The sequence below is a fragment of the Dendrobium catenatum genome, unplaced genomic scaffold (assembly GCF_001605985.2).
Source record: "Dendrobium catenatum unplaced genomic scaffold, ASM160598v2 fragScaff_scaffold_390, whole genome shotgun sequence".
NCBI classification, from domain to species: Eukaryota; Viridiplantae; Streptophyta; class Magnoliopsida; order Asparagales; family Orchidaceae; genus Dendrobium; species Dendrobium catenatum.
Window position 1 is genome coordinate 4635117 of NW_021318852.1, and position 27473 is coordinate 4662589.

Genomic DNA, 27473 nt, shown 5'->3' on the forward strand with positions numbered 1-27473 from the left:
ACCCAAGACCACCTTTAACCAAAACGCCACAACACTTCTCCCAAGCAGCCCAAGTAATTTTAGAAGAAGAGGAAGTACCTTTCCAAAAGAACTTGTTAATAAACTTGTGTATCCTACAACAAACAGCATTAGTAGGAAAAATAGTTTGAAACATATAAATAGGTAAAGCACAAAGAATACTTTTGATCAAAGTGACTATGCCACCAAAACTAAGAAAGTTAGAATCCCAAGATACGAGCTTATTCTGATTAAAAGCAATAAAATCACCAAACAAAAAAGTCTATCTTCTACCTTTAAATAGAGGAACACCAAGATACTTGATAGGCAAGTTAGAATGAGTAAAACTAGTAGCATCTTTAATAGCTAAAATATGCTCATTGGAGATCCTCTTAGAAGCAATAAAGCAACATTTATTTTTACTAAAAGAATGGCCACTAACCATTTCAAAAAGATTGAAAAACTCCATAATTTTATGAATTCTATTAATAGTCACATTAGTAAAAATAATAAAGTCATTAGCAAAGCATAAATGGGACATATGGAAATCTCCCAAAATTCTAAAGTAAAGACCAGGATTAATCTCAAATAAATTAAAAAGACCCCTAGACATAAACTTAGCCTCAATAATAAAAAGGAGAGGGGAAATAGGATCACCCTTCCTTAAGCCATGAGAATATTTGAAGAAACCATGATTGGAGCCATTGAGAATGATGGAAAAATAAACATTTTTAATACAATTCTAAATAAGATTAATAAACATAGAGTTAAAACCAAAAATCTCAAGCATAAAGTAAATGAAATTCTAATTAATATTGTCATAAGCCTAGCAATATCAAGTTTCAAAATCACATTTCTTCCTCTAACCCTAACATCCAAATCCTGACTTAATTCTTGAGCCAAAAGAATATTCTCCATGATAGCCCTACCTTTCACAAAACCCATTTGATAAGGAGAAATAATTCTAGGTAAAATTGAAGAAAGATTATTCAAAATAATTTTAGAAACTAATTTGTTGAATAAAGTATAAAGACTAATAGGACGGAAATCATTCCAAGTTTGAATATTATTTCTAGGAATAAGCACTAAGGAGGTAGAAGTAAAAAATTTAGGGATAGGATTACCAACAAAAAAAATCCAAAATAGCATAAAAAATATCATTATGAATAATGTGCCAATATTTTTGAAAGAATAGAGTCGTGAAACCATCAGGAACCGCCACAAAATAACTATTCGTGCCCAATAAAGTTTCTTTAACCTCCTCAAAAGAGGTACGCCTATAAAAAGAATCATTATCCTTAAGGGATAGAAGGTTGGGAATAAAAGAGTGATCTATAACATAAATAGGAGTGAAATCATTATTAAAATGGTTTTGAACAGAAGCATAGCTAAATTAGCAATCTCAACAAGGTTATCGGAATAGGAGCCATCCTCCCGTTAGATGTTGTTTATATTATTATTAATCCTTTTTCTCTTAATTAAGGCATGGAAATATTTAGTATTATTATTATCCTCAACCAAGTGCTTAGCAGCAGCTTTCTACTTCCAAAAGACCTCTTCTTGAGCTTGAAAATTAAAAAAAAAATCAAGTTTTGACTGCTTTAACAAGGAAAAATTAGCATCAAAAGGATTATTCTGACATAAATTCTCATTAGAAGTCACACATTGTTCCGCTTGTAAAATATTAGAAAAAATGTTTCTAAACACATTATGATTCCACCAATCCAGAACTTGCTTCAACCACTTAAGCTTTAACCAGAGTCTTTTCATACCAAAAATAGAATTATCAAGACATAAAGGGGCTTGCCAATTATAACTAACAACATCAAAAAAGAAATTATTAAATAAGCACATATTTTGGAATCTGAAGTGAGAAGAGGCATTAAAATGACTATTCTTAATGTTGATAAGAAGAGGAGAATGATCAGACAAAGTTCTACTATGATGTTGCACACTAGTGTAATTAATATAATTAATCCAAGAAGCATTAAAAAGCACACGGTCAATCCTTTTCCATAAGTGACCCCTATTCCAGGTAAACTTATTGCCAACAAACCCAATATCAGTCAAATTACAAGAAAAAATCACATTACTAAAATAAAACATAGAATAATAAGAAGGGAAAGACCCACCAATCCGTTTACAAGGGTTAGTGATAGCATTAAAGTCACCACCAACCAACTAAGGCCAATGACATATACTATGAAAATTCTTAAGCTGATCCCATAACAATTTTCTAATGTAAAGGGAAGAGGTAGCATACACAAAAGATGCACATCAATGAAAATTAAAAGCCTCAATTTTACAGTGCATGACCTGAGTAAAATCTCTCATAACATCAAATTTAATAGGATTTTTTCCAGAAAACCTAGATTTTGTTAGCAACATTCGAAGTGGCATGGTTAAAATACAAAAAATAAGAGGTACTAAGCAACCTAAAAGTAATTCAGGTCCATTAAAGTATCAATCAATGAGAGAGAAGCTCTGCATTTTCTTTCTAGAGAGAGAAAGTTTAAATTTCTATTTTCGCGGGTTTCTTATCTCCGGCCATGGCAGCTTTCGGCCGACCACCATCGGATCCTCAAGATCTCCTTCCTCCAACTGATCATCAGTTTTCGTCTGATTGATCATGCTCTTCTTCTTCCATACGCTCTTTCAAATCAAGTAAAGATGATCAAACGAGTTCAAGATAAGGTTTTAAACCCCTGATCATTAGAGAAGGCTTTGGTTCTATCGCTCAATATGATAAATCGCTTTCTTCGACTGAAGGAAAGGGTGAAGGTCTGGTCAAACCATTGACGTCTGCCTATGGTAACATAGATCAAACTCTCCCTATTGCTGGTCTTATTTCTAATGGGTTAACCTTTGGATCTCTAGTACGTAAAGTTTATGACTTCTCAATTTTGATTCCTAAAGCTAATTTGATGGTAGGAAACACCAAAGGATCCCTTAATCAAAATTTATCGGTTAAGCCGGTGAATCGTGAAGGCACTTTTGTTGATCATGATAACACTGTTTCATCGGGTGCTAAACCTGTTGATGAAATTGGCAACTCGAAAGACTCCTTTCTCAACGCTTGGAGAAAACCTCTACATATCAAAATAAAATTTGAAGCAATTTCCTCTGAAATTTCTTCTGATGGGGTGGCGAAAAAATTGAACACTGATCAAGAACTTGTTAACTCACAGATCCTCACCAACTCTATTGTGCTGAAGGTTTTGGGAAAGAATATCCCCTTTTCTGTTTGTAGCATCGAGCTACAAAAAAAAGGAATTGATTTGGCAATTTTCACTTAACTTCCTTGGGTCCAAATTTGGATTCTTTGCTCATTCAAGTCCTCTGCAACTATGGAGAAAGTTCTCAGTGGGGGGCCGTGGTACATTGGAGGCCATATTGTTGGATTGGACAAATGGTCCCCTTCTTTTTCTCCTTTATCCCTTAGGGGTTTATCTGCCCCTGTTTGGATTCATTTTCCTCAACTGCCCTTGTATTGTTGGGATGAGGTCAATATTGCTAATATTGCTTTAAGAATTGGAACACCTATGTACTTTGATGGCAATTCTTTTAGTTGGAGTAAGAAGGAATTTGCACGTATTTGTGTCCGCATTAACCTTTAATCCAAGCTTCCTTTGGATGTCTGGATTGATGGTTTGGGCGGAAGATTCTTCCAGAAAGTTGAATAGGAGAAATTATCATCATTTTGCTTTAATTGTGCAGAAATTGGGCATCTGAAATCTGTTTGTCTAGATCTTTGGGTGGCCATGCTCATTGATCATTGCACTTAAATGAATGATAACATAATTCACGATGTCTCTCATCTTGATCACCATGAGAAGTATGGGCCGTGGATTCACATCAAATTCAAAAAAAGACAAAATTAAACAAGGAATCAACTGGGTCCCTGGAAGAAGGAAACTAATGCTTTGGAAACTCATTTTTCTGTCAACAGCAACATTTCAAATAATCATGTAAAGAACTCTTCAGATGCTTTCTTAAAAGTGGACAGTCCTTTAAAAAATATCCAAAATCTGAAGCCTATTTCAGATGTGGGTATTAATCTGTCCAAAAGCTTTGAGGTTTTTATTGAAGCCTCTAACCAGGTGGTTGATGGTAATGCTGATGAATCCACCACTAAACCAGCGGTGTTTACCATCCTTCCTGCTATATCAATTGATAAATCTGAAGATTCTAATGTAGGTTCTCATGTTCCTCCCAAAACTTTGATCTCTTTAGATAATGCTACCATGGTCAAAGATATTTCGATTGGAAACTCTAATGAAGTCATTCACACAGATTCTACTACTTGTATTGATGACAAATATCTTGTTTCATCAGATATAACTCATGATAGTATTGGTGGGCATGCTGACATACCTAAATTTGGAACTTCTGAATTAGATATCTCTAATTCTGCCAAGCAAAAATCCAAGCCATAATTAAAATTTCCGGGGCCAATTGAATCGATGTCCAGAAAGAGAAACGTTGAAGGAAAAGGTAAGAAAAAAGGCGGGGACCTTTCCCCTTCAGTTAATTAATGTCTTCCCACATTTTTTGGAATTGTACAAGAAAAGGAGATCTCCATCTACCTTAAGGAAGTTGTGAAAGACAATTCTATCTTCTTTGTTGGCCTAGCTGAAACTAAGCTGGCTATGATCAATAGGAAGGATGCCAATAGAATTATTGGCAATGATTGGGATTTTTATCATCAACCAATGGCTGGTACTGTTGGTGGAATTCTTGTAATGTGGAAAAATAATCTGGATAACTTTTCGGTGATTTACCATTCCCCTCAGTTTGTCTTTGGTGCTTTGATGACTCCCAACAAGGGTCTTTAGAATGTGGCTATGGTCTATGGCCATAAGGAATTTCAAGTCAGAAGAGATCTTTGGAGTCGTCTTGACATTCTTGTGATAGGAGAGGTTCCTACAATTGTGGGAGGAGACTTCAATTGCCTTCTTTCCAAAGAATATAAGAGAGGAGGCAAACATCTTTGCATGACCAAGGGGCCTAAGGAGATGAAGCTATTCATGGATAATAAAGATCTTCATGACTTAGGTGTGATTGGTCCTAAATATACCTGGTGCAACAACAAGCACGGAACTGCTAGGATTTGGGAACGTTTGGATCGCTGCTTGCTGAACTCATTGGCTCTTCAGCTTGTCCGTCAGCATCAGTTAGACACCTTGCAAGGATAGCTTCAGATCATTGTCCCATTGCTTTTAAACTTGATGATACTAAGTGCATTCAAACCAAAATTTTCATATTTTAGGATACCTGAAAATCCTATCCAGCTACTTGGAAAATCGTTATTAATGCTTGGGAAAAACATGATTATGGTGATGAAGCTGATGTTCTTAATAGGAAGATTAAGAGATCTTTGAAATATCTTTTTTTTCTAGAATAAAAATAAATGTAAAAGTTTGAATTTGTTTAAGGAAGAGTTGAAGAATGATATCCTTAATCTACACCTGCAAGAGGAAGCTGAAGGTTGTCTCAGTCCAAATAACCTTACTCTTTTGCGTAGTAAGGTAAGGGAACTCAATGTTACCTTACTGAGACTTTCTAAGTGGTGGAACCAAAGAGCAAAGGCTAATTGGAATGTAGAGGGAGACACCAACTCGAGATTTTTTCATTCCTATGCTTCTGCAAGGAAGAATGGAAAATTGATTAGACAAATCAATGATGAGGATAACAATGTTGTTGAAGATATTGAAAAATTGAGTCAATTTCTTTTGAAATTCTTTGAGGAAAAATGGAAATATCGAGTGTAACAATCAGAATTGGCCTTCATCCAAACAGAATCAGTTGCTTGATGTAGCTGACAGAGATCTTTTAGATGTTGATTTTACAGAGAAATAATTTTGTACTGTTGTCTTCCAGCAAGGGTCCAACAAATCCCCGGGTCTTGATGGATTTACATCCTCTTTCTTCAAATTCTATTGGGAAATTATCAAAGATGTTACTTGGAATGCTATCAATAAGTTTTTCATTTCTGGATGTATAATTGGTTCTTGGAAAGACACCTTGGTTGTTCTCATCCCAAAGATCAACTCTCCGGTAATTCCTTCCAATTATCATCCTATTAGTCTTTGTCAAACCATATACAAAATTCCTTTTACTATGATAGTGAACAGATTAAAGTGTTGCATTTCCAAACTCATCTCTGAGGAGCAGGTGGCCTTCATTCTGGGTAGATCTATGTCCGATCATTGCCTTCTTGCTCTTGAAATTTTTAGCAAATTCAAAATTTCTATACATAAGAAGGGTCTCATGGCTGTCAAGCTTGACATGGCCCAAGCCTTTGATAGCATGAGTTGGGAGACCTTGGAGCATGTTCTCATTTGGTTTGGGTTCTCTGTGAAGTACTCATTCCTTATTATGGAATGTGTCACCAATGTGTGTTTCTCTATTCTTCTAAATGGAAAAGGATCTGGATGGAATGAAGCTAGAAGTGGCTTCAGGCATGGCTGTCCTATGTCACCTTTTCTCTTTATCTTGTGCTCACAGCTTTTTTCCAGCATTATTAAGCAAAGAAGTCATCACCTTGCCATCCAAACTTCTTCTAGATCTCCTAGAATTACTCACGTATTATATGATGATGATGTCTTACTGTTTGGAACCGCTTCCTCCTCTCAACGCAAAGCAATGATGAATTTAATAAGGGATTACTGCAGTTGGACTGGGAAAAGTTTAAATCAGGCTAAGTCCCAAATTCTTTTTGGAAAGTTTGTTAAACCTATTATAAGGCGAAAAATTGGAAATAAATTTGGTTTCAAAATTGTTAATGAGATCCACTATCTGGGAACCAAAATTATTCTTAGGAGATTGGTTAAGAATGATTTCCAATTTGTGGTTGATTATTCTTTGGAGAAACTCAATGCTTGGGGTGCTAGATTCCTCTCTTTGGCTGGTAGAATTATTCTAGCCAAGACTTCATTACTCTCATTGCCCACTTTTATTTCCTCACATTCCTAGATTCCCAAGAAAATTCTCTACGAATTGGACCGCATTTGTAGAGATTTTATCTGGCATTAGAATCATGGGAACAATGGTCTTCATTACATTGCCTAGGAAGAGTTATGCATACCAAGAGCTTTCAGTGGAATGGGTATGTACTCAACAGTTAAAAAATCTGACCCCTTTGATCTAGATTAGCTTAGAGGCTTTTCCAGAATCCTTCCTCTCTATTATACAAATGTATATCTGCCAGATATGGTTATGCCATTTGGAGAGGAAAGATAAATTATGGACAATCAACTGCTCGGTCTATCATTTTAGATTGAGCTTCTTTTTAAAACATATAGTTAAATGGAAAATTGTGAATGATGCAAACATTAATGTCATGAGTGACATTTGGTTACTTGATAAATGCTTCAACAACTGGCCCATGTTTGCTGGTTGCATTGGACTTGAAAATATGATGCTATAGAATTTCATTCTTGGGGATGGTAATTGGAATTTGCTGGAACTCAACCTTTATTTCAACATTAGCTTGGTTAATCTCGTTGTGCTAAACAGTGTTATCCACGATGGGGATGAAGATCATATGGAACTTCTCTACCAACATTTCGGTAAATCTATTTATTCTTTGGATTATACAAAATCAATCAAATTCCACAAATCTTTTGATGATTTTGGATATGCCAATTGGCTTCGGAAGCTGAAAATCAAACCAAGAGTTGAGCTTTTTTGGTGGAGGCTTAGTAGGTTTTGCATTCCTACTATTGAGTTTTTGAAATATAGAAACCTTGGTAACAGCGAACTTTGTGCTAGAGGTTGTCTAGTTGTGGAAAACTGTGCTCATGTTATAGTCCAATATGAATTCCTCATTGATATTATCAGTATGCTGAGATCTTGGGGCTTCTACATTCCCATTTTTGGCTCGTTAGCAGATTGTCTTCAACAGCTTAGATATCTTTCAACTGCTAGCGTGGATAATGTCAAAATTTACTTCATAGCTATTTTTTTTTTCCTGGAATAGTAGAAATGATGTAAAGCATGGTAACTCCACACTACCCATTTCGGTGATTGAAGCTAATGTCATATTCACTACTACCAATAAGAATCCAATGCTAGTTAACTGGGATGACGCTCTCCTTAGGGAGTCTGAAACTTCATGGCATCCCCCACCACTGGATTGGATAAAAATTAAAGTTGATGCTTCATTACTGGACTCAAATTTAGCCAGCATTGGGGGTGTTGTCCGGGACTCCAAGGGTAGATTGCTCCTTGCCTTCGGTAAACAGAAACTCCATTCGGATATTAACCAACTTGAGTTGGAAGAAGTTTTTTCTTTGAAAGATTCTATCAAAGAATGGATGTTTGATAGCAAAGGTCTAATAATAGAGGGAGATAACTATAATGCCATCAAATTTCTTCATGACTCCGTGACGAAATCCAAGGTCAAGAACCAGATTTTCGAGAAGATTTCATTTCTTTATGACTTCAATAAGGTTATCTTCCATCACACCTCTAGGAATTGGAACAAAGTTGCTGATTTGTGTGCTTCTCTTATTCTGGACAATAGTTTTTGTTTTGATTCTCTTACTTCCTTTGATATTCCTTCTTCATTGTCCATCTTGTTGAAGAAGGAATATGAGATTTGCACTTCTTGATTAGTTTTTAATAGTTTTCCTTTCTTAGTTCTTAATGCAGGTTTGCACTTCTTCAAAAAAGAAAAGCAACCTAGAAGTAAGGATAAGGGGTTCAAGTAAGATAAAAATAGAAATATTATGCACATGACATAAATTTTTAACACGAATTCTAGAAGACGGACAACCAATGCCCCTGACATTCCAAATAATGGTACTAAACATAAAGAGTTATTAATGAGAAGTATTTGAATGAGTATTTCTAGAAGTATTTCTAGGTGGTTTCAAAGAGGTATGCTTTGGCTTCCTACCTCTTTTACTATGAAATTTAATATAACTAGTATCATTATCATCCTTTATAAATCATTTAGCAGCAATATGCATCACCTCAGCATCATTAAGAGCATCACTATTATAATTAGAAGTTGAAGGAGTCTTATTATCTTTAGAATGAATCCTGTGGAAATTAGGACAGTCATCCTCCATAAAACAACTATCATCCTCCCAATTATCAGTAGCCTTCATAATCAGATCTTTAATGAAGGTAGAAGGTAACAGATAGTGATCCATAGAAACAAATTCCCCATCCTCTAAAGCCATGTCATTCTTCTCACCTTCAATAACAACTAATTGATCATCAACATTAGTTTCCTTTACAGATTCCTAAACAACTAATGGATTAGGAATCATAATATCACTATCATCAGATATATTGTGGTTCACAATGAAAGAAAGAGTTGTTTCAATATTTTTTAAAGCATGGTCAACATTCTTCTAAGAAACAGTAGAAGAAACATTTAAAAGAATAACTCCCTAATCTTGAGGTGCATTGAAAGAAGTATTTAAGCCAACAAGAAGAGCATCTTTCTCAGTTCCCACCAACAGATTTTCACTCAAAGGAGAGTGGTTAGAGGTAATATCCACCAAAGGTACTGAAATAAGTTGAGGATCATCCATAGGTTTAGTAGGAGCCATCTCAGCACCTAAAACCCCAATAGATTATTTCAAAGAGTTCTTATCCGAACGCAGGGGAGGGTGTTTCCAAAAACATTTGTTCAAAGCATGCCCGTTCATTTTACAGAAAGAACAAAAAATAAGCAAATTCTCAAACTCAATTTTTTGAAAATAACCTTTAGCTTCAGACCCAATACAAATTTTATTTGAATGGGACCATTTTACATAAAATGAAGAAGAGCCAGCAAGAGCCTCTTTGAAAGATCGAGTTTTCCCCTCAAAACTAAAGGAAGAAATAGGGTTCGATAATGATAGGGTCATCATCGTATCACTTTAAAAAGCAAAGAGAAAAATAAACTGAAAGCATGATAAAGATCCAATAGAGAAGAGCAACATGAAATAATTGAAACAATAACAAAAATCTAAGCAGGAGGGCCAAAATCAAGCCCACGAATGGAAGCCCAGAAATCACCTCAGAGTAGAGAGCAGTACCTTCTATTGTGCTTAGGGTTTTTTTAATTTAGTGTCCTCTTTGTTAGCCTTAGGACTAGTCATTAGGGTTTAACAACCCTCAAGAACTTTTAAGTGGTATTAGAGTGAGATTTATAAATTTATATTTAGAAAACTTTTGAAAAAAGATATATGGCTCACTTTGGAATTCGTAACACTATGGAAGGACACTCAATAATTAGACCACCTCTATTTGATAGCATTCCTTTATATTTTTGGAAAACTAGCATGTCCACCTTTTTACAATCAGTTGATTATCACATGTGGACTTTAGTACAGGATAGTTATTCTGCACCTTTTCATTCTAATCAATGGCATTAAAATTAAAATTCAAATGTTTTAACTAGTTTTTGTGCTTTAAATTATTAGGATTATATGCTTGTTTCAACCGATTAAACTGGTAAAGAGATTTAGGAAAAAGTATGCATTACATATGAATGTACAAAGTAAAACAATCTAGGATAAACATTCTTTTTCATGATTATAAACTTTTACGCATAAAAACCTAGCACAGTTCCTTGGAATATCACATATTAAAGAAGAAAATGCATATAAGAGATTAGAAACACTTGCATCTAAATTAGATAATAAGGAGAATATATTGAAAGTTGAAAATTCAAATCTTTAAAGTGCAAAAAAAAATTTAAAATCAAAATAAATGCATTCAAAGAAAATAAAGAACCACCTTCACTTGAAGAGTTTTATAATCCATCACATCAATATGCTTCATTCAAACCTAGAAAGAGGCACCAGAACATAAATAGATTAGTAAATCATTTTCCTCAAGTTAGATGCATTTCTTATGGCATGCTAGGACATATCTCCCACATTTTCACAATTCACCGTAGAAAATATTTGATGTTGAGACATAAACTTCAAAATTTATAGTATATCAAGCATGTATTTCAATCTTATTTTATAAGAAGTGAGCTAAACTTGTTTCGGTTCCTAATTCTAACATATGATAATTTTTATAGGTGTGCTCTCATAAAAGGCCTTATGAGAGCATGTGGTACCTGGACATTGGATATTTAAGACACATGATCGAAGATGCAAATAAATTCATTTGGCTAGAGTCCAGGGCAGGAGGCAAGGTAACACTTAGAGATAACACCACTAATAAAGTGGTTGGATCAGGTATAATTGGAAACTCTAAGAATTTTGCTATTAAAAATGATTTACTGGTACATGGCCTGAAATATAACCTACTTAACATAAGCCAACTTTGTGATAAAGGATTTAGTATTAAATTGTTGTCTACTAGTTGTATGATTAGCTTAAATAGAAATATCATTCTATAAGAAAAAAGAATCAATAATGTTTACATGCTTGATCTAAACTGTGTTGAACCTGCTAATTCTTTTTTCCTAAAAAATGTTGTTGATGAAATTTATTTATGGCTTATAACAATGTTTCATGAAAGCTTGAAAAATTTATGGAAAATCACCCAAAAAGACTTAACGAGAGAAATTCCCAAACTATAGTTCAGTGAGGACCACCTCTATGATGCCTGTCAATTAGGAAAATAAGTCAAATCCTCTTTTCACTCAATCAAAGACATTAACTGTAGTAAATTCTTAGAAGTCCTACACATAGATCTTTTTGGATTGGTTAGCACTGCAAGCATAGGAGGGAAAGTCTTTAGGTATGCGATTGATGATTATTATTCAAGGTTTACTTGGGTTATATTCCTATCTTATAAAAGTTAATAACTCGAAGAGTTTAGGTCTTTTTTCACTTTGATTTAGAGGAAGCAAGGTTATGAAATTTGGACAATTTGTAGAGAACATGGTGGAGAATTTAGAATAAAAATTTTAAATCTTATTGAGTGGAGTAAGGGATAAACCATAATTTTTCAGCTCCTAGAACTCCTTAGTAGAATGTGATTGTTGAAAGAAAGAATAGGACCCTAGTAAAAGCTGCTAGAACCATATTAGCAAAGTACTTACTTCCTAAATACTTTTGGGCAGAAGTAGTGAATACAAGCTGTTATATTCTAAATGGGGTAAATCTTAGATCCAAGCTGAACAAGACACCCTATGAATCTTAAGGGTAGGACACTTAACCTCTCTTACCTTTATGTCTTTAGATGTAAAGTATTCATTATGAAATAATGGGAAATCCCTTTTAGGAAAAATTGACCCTAAATCAGAAGTGTTCCTAGGTTACTCAAATGTTGGAAAATCCTATAGAGTTTTCAATAAAAAAAATTGGTTGTTTAGGAGACCACACATGTTATATTTAATAAATATAATAATTTTGGAGGGTCTAGTGTATAAGAAGAAGATGTTGTAGAAGTCGCCCAAGGATTAGAATTTGCAAATCTAGAGGAAAGGGTAGAACCTAAAATACTTTTCATAGATAATGGAGATATTCTTCAAGTCATCCTAAAGAGTTTATCTTAGGAAACCAAGCTAAAGTTGTTAAAACTAGGCATGAACTTATAATAGAAGTAAACCACTCTACCTTCATTTCAATGACTGAACACACCAACATAAATCAAGCTCTATCTGATGAATTCTTGATCCTAGCCATATAAGAAGAGTTGAATCAATTTATGAGAAATGATATTTTGAAATTTATTAAAAGACCTAAGGACCAAAGTGTGGTTGAAACTAAATGGTTTCAAAAAATAAAATGAATGATTCCAGTATAGTGGTGAGGAATAAATCAAGAAGTGGGGAGAAGTGGGGCTAATAGGTATAACCAAATAGAAGGGATTGACTTTGAAGAGACCTTTACCCCTATAGCTAGATTGAAAGCTATTAGGGGGTTACTAGCCTTTACTTATTTTAAGGAATTCATATTATACCAAATGGTTGTTAAGAGTGACTTTCTAAATGGGATAATAACAAAAGATGTGTATGTTGAACAATCCCAATATATTGAAAATTCTAATTTTTTAATCATACGTTCAATTTAAAAAGGCATTATATGGACTAAAACATACACATTGGGCATGCTATGAATGGATAAACATATTCCTACTAAAAAGAACCTTTATTAACAGGAGCGCATGAATGTTCATTAAGTTTGTTAAGCCCTTATGAACTAGCCCGGAGCTAACTAAGCGTGGGGGTGAATTAGAAGTTTTAAAAATTCTTAATTTCAAAGTAAAATCTTTTTGAATTCTTTTTAAATATTTTAAAACAAACACAATCAACCATTGAATTTAATATGAATGAAAGTAAAGTATGGAAGTAACACAGAAAGAACACACCAAATTTTCTAATGGTTTGATCAACTTGACCAATATCCATTCCCAGAGCCTCTCCTCTAGCTATTGCACTAAAATACAGTGACTCTACTTTTGCAGCCACAGAAAGGTGAAGAAGTCTTTACAAAGTCCTTTTTACTAACCCTGGTGAGGCAGAGAACCCAACCTTAAGAAGGGCTTAAAATTTCCCATAATTTGGAACTTGCTATAAATGATCATCTAGGACGATCGACAAATCATCATATCTGATGATCTGAGTGGGCTGGCTAATTATAACTCATTGTTCATTCCATCACCCTGTATGATTTGTTCAAAATCATACATATCATCCAACACATCATTCTGGTCATCTAAAATATACATGCTGGATGATGAATAAATATAACTTATCATCTCGGATGATTCTTTGATCATCCTATTTGATTAGTTCAAAATCAGGGATTATTATCCAACAAGTCATTCTTGTCATCCAGGAGATACACCTGGATGATGAAGAATTTTAAATGATTATCCAATATATAATTCTGGTCATTCAGGTGATTAAGAATAAAAATTAGGTTTTTCTAATTGATCATCCAAGACGATATGGATCGATCAATCAAATCTTAATTACTTTCCTTAATAACCTAACTAATTTGGGCATGATTGCAATGAATCATCTAGGATGTATATGATTAGAACAAAATCCTTAAAATAAAATCTTGCCTAAATGAGTTTAGCGACAGTGATTTTCTAATTTGAGCCTATCATTTAGGATGATGTAAATATTGTCCATGATGATTTGCATAATTTAGTAGACTAAACACAGATGCCCTAATTAAAGTTTCTATTTTTAACTAATAATTCACGATAATTTGGGATCATCCTGTACAATGTGATCAAAAATAGATAATCCTTAAAATTATAGAAATTCTCCCCATGAGTGTGTGTGTAAGGTTACTTAGCATCTGGATCAACCTTATTAAATTTGACTCAAGAAAAGGTAAAACTGTTATAATTATACTTACAAACTATCTCAATCATAATCTACCCATACTTGATCTGGCTTGAATTGCAATTGACTTTGTGGACCTGAAATGTTAGTAGGCGGACAATAAAAACAAATGTGCAGTAGTAATAGTAGTTAGAAAATAGGAATGTCAAAAAAGTTTGTTATTATCAAAATTATAATCCTCGAATCTAAGTTTGTAATAATCTCACCCTTTTTGATAATGGGAAACATTTTTTAGGAAATTCAACTCAAGAAAATTAATAAGACTGAAACATAAAGTAAAGGAGAATAGTACAAACCAAGCAGTGTAAATTTTATTAAAACAAGCAAGTTATACAATAGACACAGTACAAACACTAAATGAACAACGATATAAAATAATGAAATAACATTAACTCAAACACTAATACTGCTCCCCCTTTTGACATCACAAAAAGGAGGAAATAAAAAAGAAATACAAGGCAAAAAATATAAAATAAAAATTAACAGCAGTACAAAATCATCACTTAAAAATTTTTAATATGATCAAAGTAAGAATATGATAAAATTTTTATGTGATTGAATTAAAAATTTGTAAGAAAACGAGTTAACATTGTTAAAATCCAAAAAATAGTTAACAACTGATCCTGTTAACCCCAGCTCAAAGTTCTTACACGATAAACCATCTCTGAAAAAAAAAGATCTAACTTTGAAGATTCAATCAGATAAGAAAAAGTGATCAGTTCAAAACTTCATTCGAAAAAAATATCTTTTAGAATAATATAGCAAAGTAATTAGTCACAATCATGAATTTTGAAATCAAGTCTTTAAAAATATCAAGTGACACTTGAATTCTTCTAATATTTAAAGGTATGAAAGAGAAGGAAGCTTTCTTTCTTGGGGGCTTATTTTATGCCTCTTATCAATTGGTTGGCACACTTTGCTCATCTTTAGATTTTTGATACACTTTGTGTATCTTTCAATTTTTTTGGAGATCATTGCGTAACTTTTAGTTTTTCTTTTTGGGCTCCTTTATGCCTCTTATCATTTTTGTAAGCTAGCTACCTTTTAAAACATTTAAATACTCTTAGTTGTGAGAATATCTTCCATATATTAGAAAAGAAAAACTTAATATCTAATATAAGGAGTAAACCACAAAGCAGAATCAAATTCATATGGTAAATGCAACAGTAAGATTAAGAAAGCCTAGAAGTTATTTAATAACTTTGAACATTATCTATATAAGATAGATTACTATAAGAAGATAGAAAAGATCTCAATTGCAAAGTTCAGTTATTAATCTGAGATAAACTTTTATTTAGAAAAGAAAATTACACTGCTAAAAGGAGTTAGAAAAAGGGAAATAATCTCTGATATTTTCTCCCTTTAACTTATTTAATAATGTCAATCATTGATTATAAAATTTCAAAGATAAAAAAAAGGCAAAAAAAATCATTTCTGCAGTGACAAAAAAAAATTGAAATAAATAATAACATAAATAATGAAAGCATGGAAAGACAGCATCAATTAAAATAAAATCAACAATCAAAACAAAAACAAAAGAATCATGAGAAAACAAAAAATTCAGTGTTAAAAAATCATCAGGATATACATTTATGTCAATCACACCTATTATAGTCCTTAAGATGTTGAATGTGTCAAAGGCCAATGGTTTAAAAAAGATGTCAGACAGTTGGTTTTCAGTTGCCATATGGTGTAGCTCAATGTATCCATTGGTAATATTGTCCTTAATAAAGTGATGTATTATATCAACGTGTTTGGTCCTTAAATGTTAGATAGAAATTTTAGAGATGCAGATGGCACTAGTGTTATCACATATAATTGAAATTGTACCTACAGATAATCATAAATTATGAATTTCTTTCTTCAAACAAAGGACTTGGGCCACACAACTTCTTAAGGTAATATACTCAGCTTTAATAGTGGAAGGTGCAACAGAATTTCATTTTCTATTGGACCAGGAGACTAAGACTATCTTATGAATTAGCAAGTTCCAGAGGAGCTCTTTTTATCCACCCTATACCGTATAAAATTAGAATTAGAATATCTAATAATTTCTAAAGAAGTTCTATGCCTAGGATACTAGATTCCTAAGTTTTGGATCCCTACGAGATATCTAAGGATTCTTTAGACAGCTTGAAATATAGCATAGAGATAAACACTAAACATTATATTAGGTTGTCTAGCAATCAAGAAAAATAATGATCCAATTATTCCTCTATACTTCCCTTGCTCAATTAATTTTCCATTTGAATCCTTATCTAACTGGACACTGGAGCTCGTGCGAGTGTTTATTGACTTGGATTTTCCATTTCATATTTCTTCACGATATCCTTAATGTATTTTGATTGATTAAGAATGGTCCCATCGTTCATTTATCTTTTGCTAAACCCTTTATGGTAGGACAATTCTCCCATCATACTCATCTCCAATTCTTTACTCATTGTTTTATAAAAATCATCACATAACTTTTATAAGAAGGTCCAAAAAGTATATCATCAATATAGATCTTAATAATGAGTAACTCATCTCATACTTTCCTCAAAAGAAGGGTGGTGTCTATGCTTCCCTTAAAAAACTTCCTCTTAAGAATGAATGTGTTAAGCCTCTCATACCAAGCTCTAGGTGTCTTTTTTAATCCATATAAGACCTTTTTTAATTTGTAAACATGATTTGGAAATTGGGAACTCTCAATATCTAGGGGTTGCTCTTCAAACACATCTTCTTTTATTACCCTGTTTAAAATGGCACTCTTGACATCCATTTGGAATTGCTTAAATCTTTTATAATATGCAAAGGCTAGTAGCACTCTAATTGCTTCCAATCTTGCTACAGAGGTAAAAGTCTTCTCGAAATCAATCCCTTATATTTGATAATTTCCCTTAGCAACCAATCTCGCCTTATTCTTAACCACCAAACCAGAATAATTCATCTTACTTTTAAAGAACAATTTGGTTCCTACTACACTTTTTTCCCTTCAGTCTTTCTATAAGCTCCCAAACATCATTCCTAATAAACTGGTTTAACTCCTCTTGCAAGGCTATGATCCAAAATTTTATCAGAAATAGCTTGGTTGATGTTGGTGGGTTCAGTCATTGAGATGAAGGCTAAGTGGTTAACTTTTTTTTCTAAGTCCACGCCTAGTTCTAACACCTTCAGAAGGGTCTCCTAAGATCAGTTATTTAGGATGACTCAAAGAATATCTCTAATCTCTAGGCAAAATGTGTCTAGGTTCTACCCTTTCCTCCAGATTTATAGTTTCTACACCTTGGGTAATCTCACCTTCTTCATCTTCTTCCTCAATTCTAGATTTCTCAGAATTAGATTCATCAAAAACTACATGAGTAGTTTCCTTCACCACCAAAGTCCTCTTATTAAACACTCTAAATGATTTCCCAATACTTGAATAACCCAAGAACACTCCATCAAATTTTGGGTTAAAATTTCCTAATAGTGATTACCCATTATTTAGAATGAAAACCATACAACCAAAGATGCAGAGGTGATAAAGATTGGGTATCCTACCATTAATGATCTCATAGGGTGTTTTATTCAATTTGAATCTTACATTCACCCTAATCAACACATAATAAGTTGTATTTACCATTTCAGCCAAAAAATATTTTGGAAGTGAATACTCAGCAAGCATGGCTCTAGTGGCATCAACTAAGGTCATGTTCTTCCTTTAACTACTCCATTTTGCTGAGGGGTCCTAGGAGCTAAGAAGTTGTGACAAATCCCTTGATCTTCATAGAAGGTTCCAAATCTCTCATTTTTATACTCTCCACCACAGTCACTAGGAATGGTCAAGATCTCATAACCTAGCTTTTTGTAAATCTAAGTGGAGAAAGATTTTAATTCATCAAATGACTCACTTTTATATGATAGAAATCTAATCTAAGTGAACCTCGAGTAGTCTTCATCTATAACAAATCCAAAGACTTTTCCACCTAAGCTGGCAGTGCTAATAGGTCAAAATAAATCCGTGTGAAGGTTTACTGAAGGTTTAGAGGTGCTAATGTCCTTAATGGATTGGAAAGAGGATTTGACTTATTTTCCTAGTTGACAGACATCACATAGGTGGTCCTTAGAGAACTTTAGCTTGGGGATTCCTTTCACTAAGTCTTTTTGGGTTACTTTTCTATGTATTTTCATACTAGCATGATATAATCTCCTATGGCACAACCAAGTCTCATCAACAATATTTTTTAGACAAAAAGATTCATCACATTCAATATTATTTAAATCAAGCATGTAAATATTATTAATCCTTTGCCCTAACAAATAGTGTTGTTATTCAAGCTAAAGATGCATGTATTTGACAAAATTTTTATGATAAAGCCCTTATCACAAAGTTGATCATTGCTAAGCAAGTTGTGCTTCAAGCCATCAACAAGTAAAATATTTTTAATCAAAAGGTTCTTGGAGTTTTTGATTGTACCTGCGCCCACCATTTGTTTGATGGTGTTGTCACCAAGAGTAGCAAAATGAATTGATTGTCATCTCCAGTCATGTGGTGTGAGCATCTGTTATCTAGATACAACATGCTTTCACAAGATCTTTGGTGAGAACACACCTACAAAATCATTAGAAATTATATTTATGAACCCAAAAATGTTTTTCTCTTCTTATCGAAAGAAGAATGCATTGAATGTGTGTTATGTAATTTGGGACTCCACACAAAATGTGTTCTTTGCTGAATGATATATATGTGAGAAATATGTCCTAACATGCCACATAAAAAATATCTAACACTAGGAAAAGGGTTTATTAATCTACTCGGGTTATAGTGCCTCTTCCTAGGTTTTAAAATTTTTGGCTTCATACTAGGATTAATTTTTTTTTCAAGTATGGGTAGAATCCTATTTTCCTCAAATGCTTTCAATTTAGCTTTAAAAAAAATGTTAGTAGTTTCTAAAACAATATTGTAAACATTCAAACAGAGCTCCCTACTCTCAGATTCATAGCCAAATATTTTAAAATCATTTTCAAGTTTAGCGTGGGATGATTTCAATAATTCATTCTATTTTTTTTAGTTCATTAAACTCATCCAATAGTTTCATGTGATTGATATCAAGTGTAGAATGATCTTTAATCAAAATTTCACACTATTTTTATAAAATTAAAAATTCACGTTTTAAGCTAGCATGCAATTTTTTAAGCTTTATATAAGATGAATGAATTCTCTCAGAAATGTCAAGCAATTAATCATATGATAGTTCGCATACCTCTTTTTGGTAAGACTCATCCACCATCAAACCCAAGTTTGTTGTCTCCTCCTCATCTTCAGTCTCAAAGGAGTTCGATGTAGAATTTGCCAAAAAAGCCTATTAGATCCATTTCTTGTTCTTCCTGAACTTGGGCTTCTCCTCACCCTTCTCCTTGCTTGGGTGAGCCTTAAGTATAGAACAATCATCTTTTACATGTCCTGACTTACCTGCATTCAAAACAAATAACATCAAAAGAACCTTTAGAATTATTACTACTCTTACCTTTGCTTCACTTCTATTTGTACTTTTATTTCTTCTTTAAGAAGCTTAAGAAGCTTTAATTGCCTCATAATTAAGGCAACATCATCATTTTCAGAACCAGATGAGTTAGAATCTATATCGTTAGCTTTCAGTGCCACAAATTTTTCTTATTTTTTTCTCACATGCATCAAATTATCTTTTATTCACTCTTTGCTTGTAAGAAATGAGTGATAAAAGTAAAGTATCAATAAGATAAGTATTCAAATCCTTGGATTGAGTGATAGTAGTTATCTTAGCATCAAAGGAAGGAGGTAAATATCTCAATATTTTATAAACTTTCTTGTAGTAAGTGAGTACTCTTCCTAAGGCATGCAAGGAGGTAACCATTTGTGTAAAACTAGTTTACATTTCAGATATTAACTCACTAGGTTTCATGAAAAAGAGTTCATAGTCATGAACTAAGATATTCATCCTTGATTAATTAACTTCACTTATGCCTTCATAAGTAATACATAATATATCAGATATTTTTTTACCAGTAGTACAAATTGAGACACATATGGGTAAAAAAAGTCCAATCAGTAAAAGGAAGTTTAGTTTTGATGCCATTGATTTCATGTGTTGGTATAGAATAACCATCTTTAACTAGCATCCTCATGCAATAATCTAATGATTATAAAAACATAGTCATATAAGTTTTCTAGAAATCAAAATGTATATTATGAAATAATGGTGGTCGGGTAATGGAATACCCTTCTACAATATTTTGTTTACCAAAGTTAGCCATGGATAAAAATTTAAAAGTTTTCAAAAACTAGATTTTATGAATCCAGCTCTGATACCACTTAAAAGTTTGTTAGGGTTATTAATCCCTTATGAACTAGCATGTGGCTAGCCGGGGGGGGGTGTGAATTGGTAGATTTAAAAATTCTTAAATGTAAAGTAAAAACTTTTTGAAGTCTTTTGGAATATTTTAAAACAAATGTAATCAACCATAGAAATTAATATGCGAAAAAGTAAAGTGCAGAAGTAACACAGAAAGAACACATCATATTTTATAGTTGTTCAGTCAACTTGACCTACATCCACTCCCTAGAGCCTCTCACTGAGTATTGCACTAAAATACAGTGACTCTTCTTTTGCTCCCACAGTAAGGCAGAGAAGTCTTTAAAAACACTTTTTCATCGACCTCAGTGGGCAGAGAACTCAGCCTCCTTTTGCTTCCTCCTAAAACAGGCAGAGAACCTTTATTGATTACTAAAGAAGACCTTCCCAGAGCAACCAAGGAGCCAAAAATGATTAATGGAGAAGATGATTTAAATTGTTACTTGGAGCAAGAATTGGGCACACATCACAAACTTTCCCTAACAAGATTCTCTCTCTCTCCCAAGCTCTTGCTCTCCTACTCTAATCTCTCTCATGTCAGGAAAGTAGCAAAAGATCTCTAAGTGTATCTCAGCATTTCACCCTAGACGATCTGGGTGGGCTAGATGATTAGAACTCATTGTTCATTCTAATTGTCCAGAATGATGTGAACATCATCCTGTATAATTATTACAAAACCATAAATATCATCCAACAAACTATTATGGTCATTTAAAAGATACATGTTGGATGATTCTTATCGTCTAGAATGATTCTTGGATTTTCTTGTATGATTAGTTCAAAATAATAGATTATTATCTAACAAATCATTCTGGTCATCTAGGAGATATACCTGGATGATGAAGAAATTTAACTGATCATCCAACAAAGCGTTCTAGTTGTATAAGTGATTTGGAAGAAAACTAAGGTTTTTCTAATTGATCGTTAAGGATGATCAGCAAGGATGATATGATCGATCAAATAAAACTTAATTACTTTCATTAATCACCTAACTAATTTTGCATGATTGTAATGAATCATCCAGGAGAATATGGGATCATCCTATATGATTAGAATAAAATTCTTAAAATAAAATCATGCCTAAATGAGTTTGGTGACTATGATTTTATAATTTGAGCCTATTGTCCAAGATGATGTAAATATTATCCAAAATGATTTGCGTATTTCGGCAGACTAAACACAAATGCCCTATGTAAGGTTTCTATTTTTAACTGATCATCTAGGATAATTTGGGATCGTCCTGTATGATGTGATTAAAAAGCAACAAAACCCTTAAACTTACAAAAATTCTCCCACTGAGTGTGTGCATGCAATGTTACTTAGTATTAGGATCCAGCTTATTACATTTGACTCAATAAAAGGAAAAACCACTAGAATTACACTTACAAACTAACTCAGTCCTAATCTATCCAAACTTGAGCTGGCTTGAATCAAAATTGACCTTATGGACCTAAAATGCTGTAGGCAGGGCAACCAAAATAGATGTGCATTAGTAATAGTTGTAAGAAAATAAGAAAGTTAGAAATATTTGCTATTATCAAAATTATAATCTTTGAATCCAAGTTTGCAATAGCATAGACACCACCCTATTTTTGAGAAAAGTAGAAGATTAATTACTCATTGTCTAAATTTATGTTGATGATATTTAATTGGATATTTTAATAAAAACCTATGTGATGATTTTTACAAAAATAATGTTTAAGAAATTTTAAATTAATATGATGGGAGAACTAACCTACTTTCTTGGATTTAGCATAAGGCAGAAGGATGATGGAACTTTCCTTAGTCAATCAAAATGCACCCATGAGTTTCACTGTTTAATTAGAAAAGGATTCAAATGGAAAATATGTTGATCAAAATAAATATAGATGAATAATTTGATCACTTTTTTACTTGACTTCCTGTAGACCAGATATTATATTTAGTGTTTATCTTTGTGCTAGATTTTAGGTTGATCCAAATCTGTCCCACTTGACTATTATTAAGAGAACTCTTAGGTATCTCTTAGGAATCCTAGACTAAGGAATCTGGTATCCTAGGCATAGCACCACCATTAAAATCATAGGATATTCTAATTCAAATTTTGTAGGATGCTAAGTTGATATAAAAAGCACTATTAGATTATGTTAATTCATAAGATAGTACTAGTCTCCTAGTCCAATAGAAAATAGAACTCAATTGTCTTGTCCATTACTGAAGTTAAGTATATAGCCTTAGGAAGTTATGTGGCCCAAGTCCTCTGGTTAAATCAACAAATTCTTGATTAAGGATTTCTTATAGGCAAAATTTTAATCCTATTTGATTACACTAGTGACATATGTATTTCATATAACCCAATCAAATACTCAAAAATCAAATACATTTACATAAGGCACAACTTCATTAGGGACCATGTTATTAAAAGAGACATAGAGCAAGAAAATATAGCCACTAAAAACCAATGTTGATATATTTACAAAACCACCAGCCTTTGAAAAATTCACCATCTTAAGAATTAAAAGTTGGACTTGAAAATTGAGACCTAATTTAATCTATCTCATGATTGTCACTTTTCTTCTAACTCCTTTAGTGATTGTATTTTTCTTCTAACTCCTTTAGTGGTGTATTTTTCTTTTTGAAGCAAAATCTATTTCAAATTAAAAGTTGGACTTGAAAATTGAGATCTAATTTATCTTCCTAGAGTAATCTATCTCATATGAATAATGCTCAAAGTCATTAAATCACTTTTCAAGTTTTCATAATCAAGTTGTTACATCTATTATATAGATATTATTCTATTTTATGGTTTATTGCTCCTTATATTAGAGAGTGAGTTATTCTTCTTTTATATCTAGAAGTTAATCTAACAACTGAGAGTCTTTAAAGATTATGAAAGGAAGCCAGCTCACAAAAATGATAACATGTACAAAATGAGCCCAAAAGAAGACTAAAAAAAAGTTTAATGAATGCCAAGAAATTATAAGATACTCCAAATTTTATCAAAATCAAAAGATCCGCAAAGTGCTCTAGATAAATGAAAAAGAGGAACAAAATGAACCCACAAATAATTAAGCTTCCTTCTCTTTCAAATCTTTAAATCTTAGAAGAGTTCATGCGCCATTTGATATTTTCAAATAATTGAATTTTAAAAGTCATAATTTTGGTTCATTACTTTGTAATATTATTCTAAATGAAATTTTTCTGAAATGAAGTTTGAACAGATCACTTTTCTTATTGAATTTCTTTTATAAATTAGATATTTGTTTAAAAAGAATTCTAACCTATAAGGTTTCTGAGTTAGGGTTAAAAAATTTGTTATTTACCCTTCTGGGGTTTCAATGCTGTTAATTCTTTTTTTACTAATTTTTAAAATACTCACAAGGGAAATTTATCATTTACTACAATGGATCGATTCAAAAAAACATTGTGCTCTTATATTTTGATTTACGATTGATTTTTGTTTTGTTTTATGTTGTTTTATATTTTTTAATGTTTTTATTTTTTATTTTTAAATCCTCCTCATCATCATATTCCATGCCCTAAATTTTTCTATTTTTTCTCATATCATCTTAGATGATCCACATCATCTTGTATGATTTGTACAGAAATAGACCTGTGTAATCACAGCACATCCAATGCCTGATTGGTTATTGTACTGGATGATTCTTATTTCATCCTCTAATATCCATATGGAAGGAGTCATTGTTTTATTTGAATGTTGTTAGACCAATCCATTATTACACATCATCCTGGATGATCCACATATTTATCCTAGATGATATAGCTAGTTAATGATCATCCTAACTGATTCCCCGGGCTATTTATCATGTGTCTAATCATCTAGTAGGATGTCTGATCATCCTGGATAGTAAGAACATCTTTTTTGATCGATTGTCAGAATAAAATTATTGAACTTGATCATCCCTGATCATCTCATGATTGCCCTGGAAGATTTACCGATCTTTTATAAATAACCCAACTTCAAGAATTATTTTACCCTTAAAACCTTCCAAAATTACTTTTCTCACACTTAAGCACTCATTACATGGATATGGCTAGTGGTAAAAGATCTCGTACACTCACAAGCAGCTCTTCCCAGAGTGCTATCAATTCCTGGTTTATTGAAGTAATTGATGAAGCTGCTTACACCCACTATAAATCTATTGGGATTAACCCCTCAAAAGTTATCAATAAGGAGGTTTTGCCTATCGTTACTAAACCTATTTTCTTACACAACTCATTGTTTTACTCTTACGCTTCCTTTTCCTTTCAATTCTTAACTGCTTTTTGAATTATTTACCTATCTCTACCAAAATTTTGACTTTACTGCACTCCAATTATATGTTAATAGATGCCATATTAAAAAAACCTTTCAGGATTTCAATGAATTTTTTCATCTAACCAACATTGGAGAAAAAATCTATATTTTGGCTTCAGATCATGATTTTAATTGGGGCCCTATAAATACTCTTCTTAAAGAAACTAATTCTCTCTATCATGACTTTGCTACCAATACCTTAGTAAAAGATGCCTGAACCATCCAGCATAATATTCGCACCTCCATTCTTCCTAAAGTTGGGGATCGAATACATATTACTCCCATCTTGTTACTCACCACCTACTACATCATGGCTCATCAAGATTTTAATGCCACTAATCTTTTAATATACTACATTGAACATTTAACCAGCAGTAGGGATACCAGCCATAAAAGAAAGACAAATCTAGCCTTAGATATATCTAGCAATAGGGATCTGCTCTAGGCGCACCTGATCACTTCCATATTTTTTTCTTAAATATCTCCTCCCACATCCTTTACAGTATTCATCATCACCCTGTACAGGAGGAGGTTATGGACGAAGAGTAAATACCTATTCCTATACCTATCCCTATATCCAACACTCCTAGATATATCAACTGGTTTAGAGGTTTGACCAGTGGGAAGCCAGGTTTGAATCCTTTATCACTGAGTAGAACAAACAACATGTAAATAATATTGCTCATTTTGGAAGCTATATAACCCAGTAGCATAAACAACATGACAAGGGAATGACCTAGTATGGCAAGCAGTTTTCCTCTCTTCATCGATACATTTAGCCCATACAACCTCCACCTGATCAGGGTTCTTCTTTTTTCTAGTTTTTTAGAGCTTTTGTTTTTATGCTTGTACTTGTCTTTTTTTTATATACTTTGCTCTTTTTAGTGTTTTTATTTTTTTCTTCCCTTTTGAGATGTCAAAAGGGGGATTAGTCTGTTGTTTGTTTATGTTTTAGTGAGATTTACCTTATTTTGTTTATGTTCTACTTCTTATGTTTCATTAAAAAAAAAACAAAACAGAACAAAAAAAAAAAAAAAAAAAAAAAAAAAAAAAAAAAAAAAAAAAAAGAGAAAACAAAAATTTTCCTTGCTTTGAAATTTTTTTAATAATAATGTTTACAATAAAGAAAAGGAGAAGATTAATGTGAATCTTGGTATAAGTATGATAATTTTGATGATAAAAACTTTTTTGTGTTTCTTTCTACTACTCTTCTTATATTTTTGGTTTGTTTACCCTACTCACTAACTTTTTAGGTTGACAAGTTCTGTTGCAATGAAAATAAACTAAAGATCGAGTAAATAATGGTTGAGTCTATATATAATTTAAAATTTATTGTATTTTTTATCCTTCTTGAGTCAAGTCAAGTACCTGGTGGACCCCAAGCTAAGTAACCTTGAACACACACACTCCGGGTGAGTAATTTGCTGAGTTAGAGAATTTTCTATTTTTAACCTATTTGTAAAGGATGATTTCAAATTGTACTAGATGATTAGTTAAAAATAGAAACTCTAATTAGGGGATAACTATTAATTATGTGTGCTTAAAAAAATCATATTGTATGATCCATGTCGTACATTACGATAAGTTCAACTTATGAAAAAAATCACCAATCTTAATTTAAGTAATATTTTAATTTTCAAATTTTGTTCTAACCTTATTGGACAATATGCATTGTCCAGGATAATTGATAACAATCATGCCTAAATTAATCGGATGATTAAGAGACTAATTATGGTGAAATTAATGAATTATATTATATATGATGATCTACTTAGATCATACTAAACAATCTATTATAGTTCGTAGGACAATCCCCTATCATCCAAGATAAAAACCATAACTTTTTTCTATTCATCTACGAGATCATTCTGGATATCTCAAGAGGGTTGTGGGATAATATATAGATCTCCACCCATTACCTCATGTCGTAATGGATGATCAATACAATATCTTGAACTAATCATCCCGGACGATCACAGGATTATACAGGACAATCTGTATAAATACTTTTTACTAATCGTACAGGGCAAAGCTAATTGTCATAGCTATAATGACTATTTGATACTAATCATCCCAGATGATCTATCGATCATACTGGAAGATTTTTTATGATAAGTTAAAATTTGTGGCTTCTTTTGAGGTTTTTTATTTAAGCTTTCTCATTGTCACTTAAGATATTTTTTATTTTTTTGTGGAGGAGATATGAGAGAGATCTTAGAGAAAGAAGAGTGAGTGAACTAAAAAAGCTTTAACCAAAAGGCAATATCCTTTTTGAAAACCTTTTTGAATATTTTAAAATAAAAAAAGATTAACCATTGATGCAGAAGTGATTAACAAAACAAATCAAAGATTTTAACCACATAATCAACCATGGAAACATAACATGTAAAAAATAAAATGAGGAACACTAATAAGAAAGGAAACACCAAATTTTATATTGGTTTGGTCAATCTTACCTATGTCCACTCATTAGAGGCTCCCTCTGAGTATTGCACTAAAACTATAGTGTCTCTCTTTTTTCTCCCAAAGCAAGGCAGAGAAGCCCTTATAAAATCCTTTT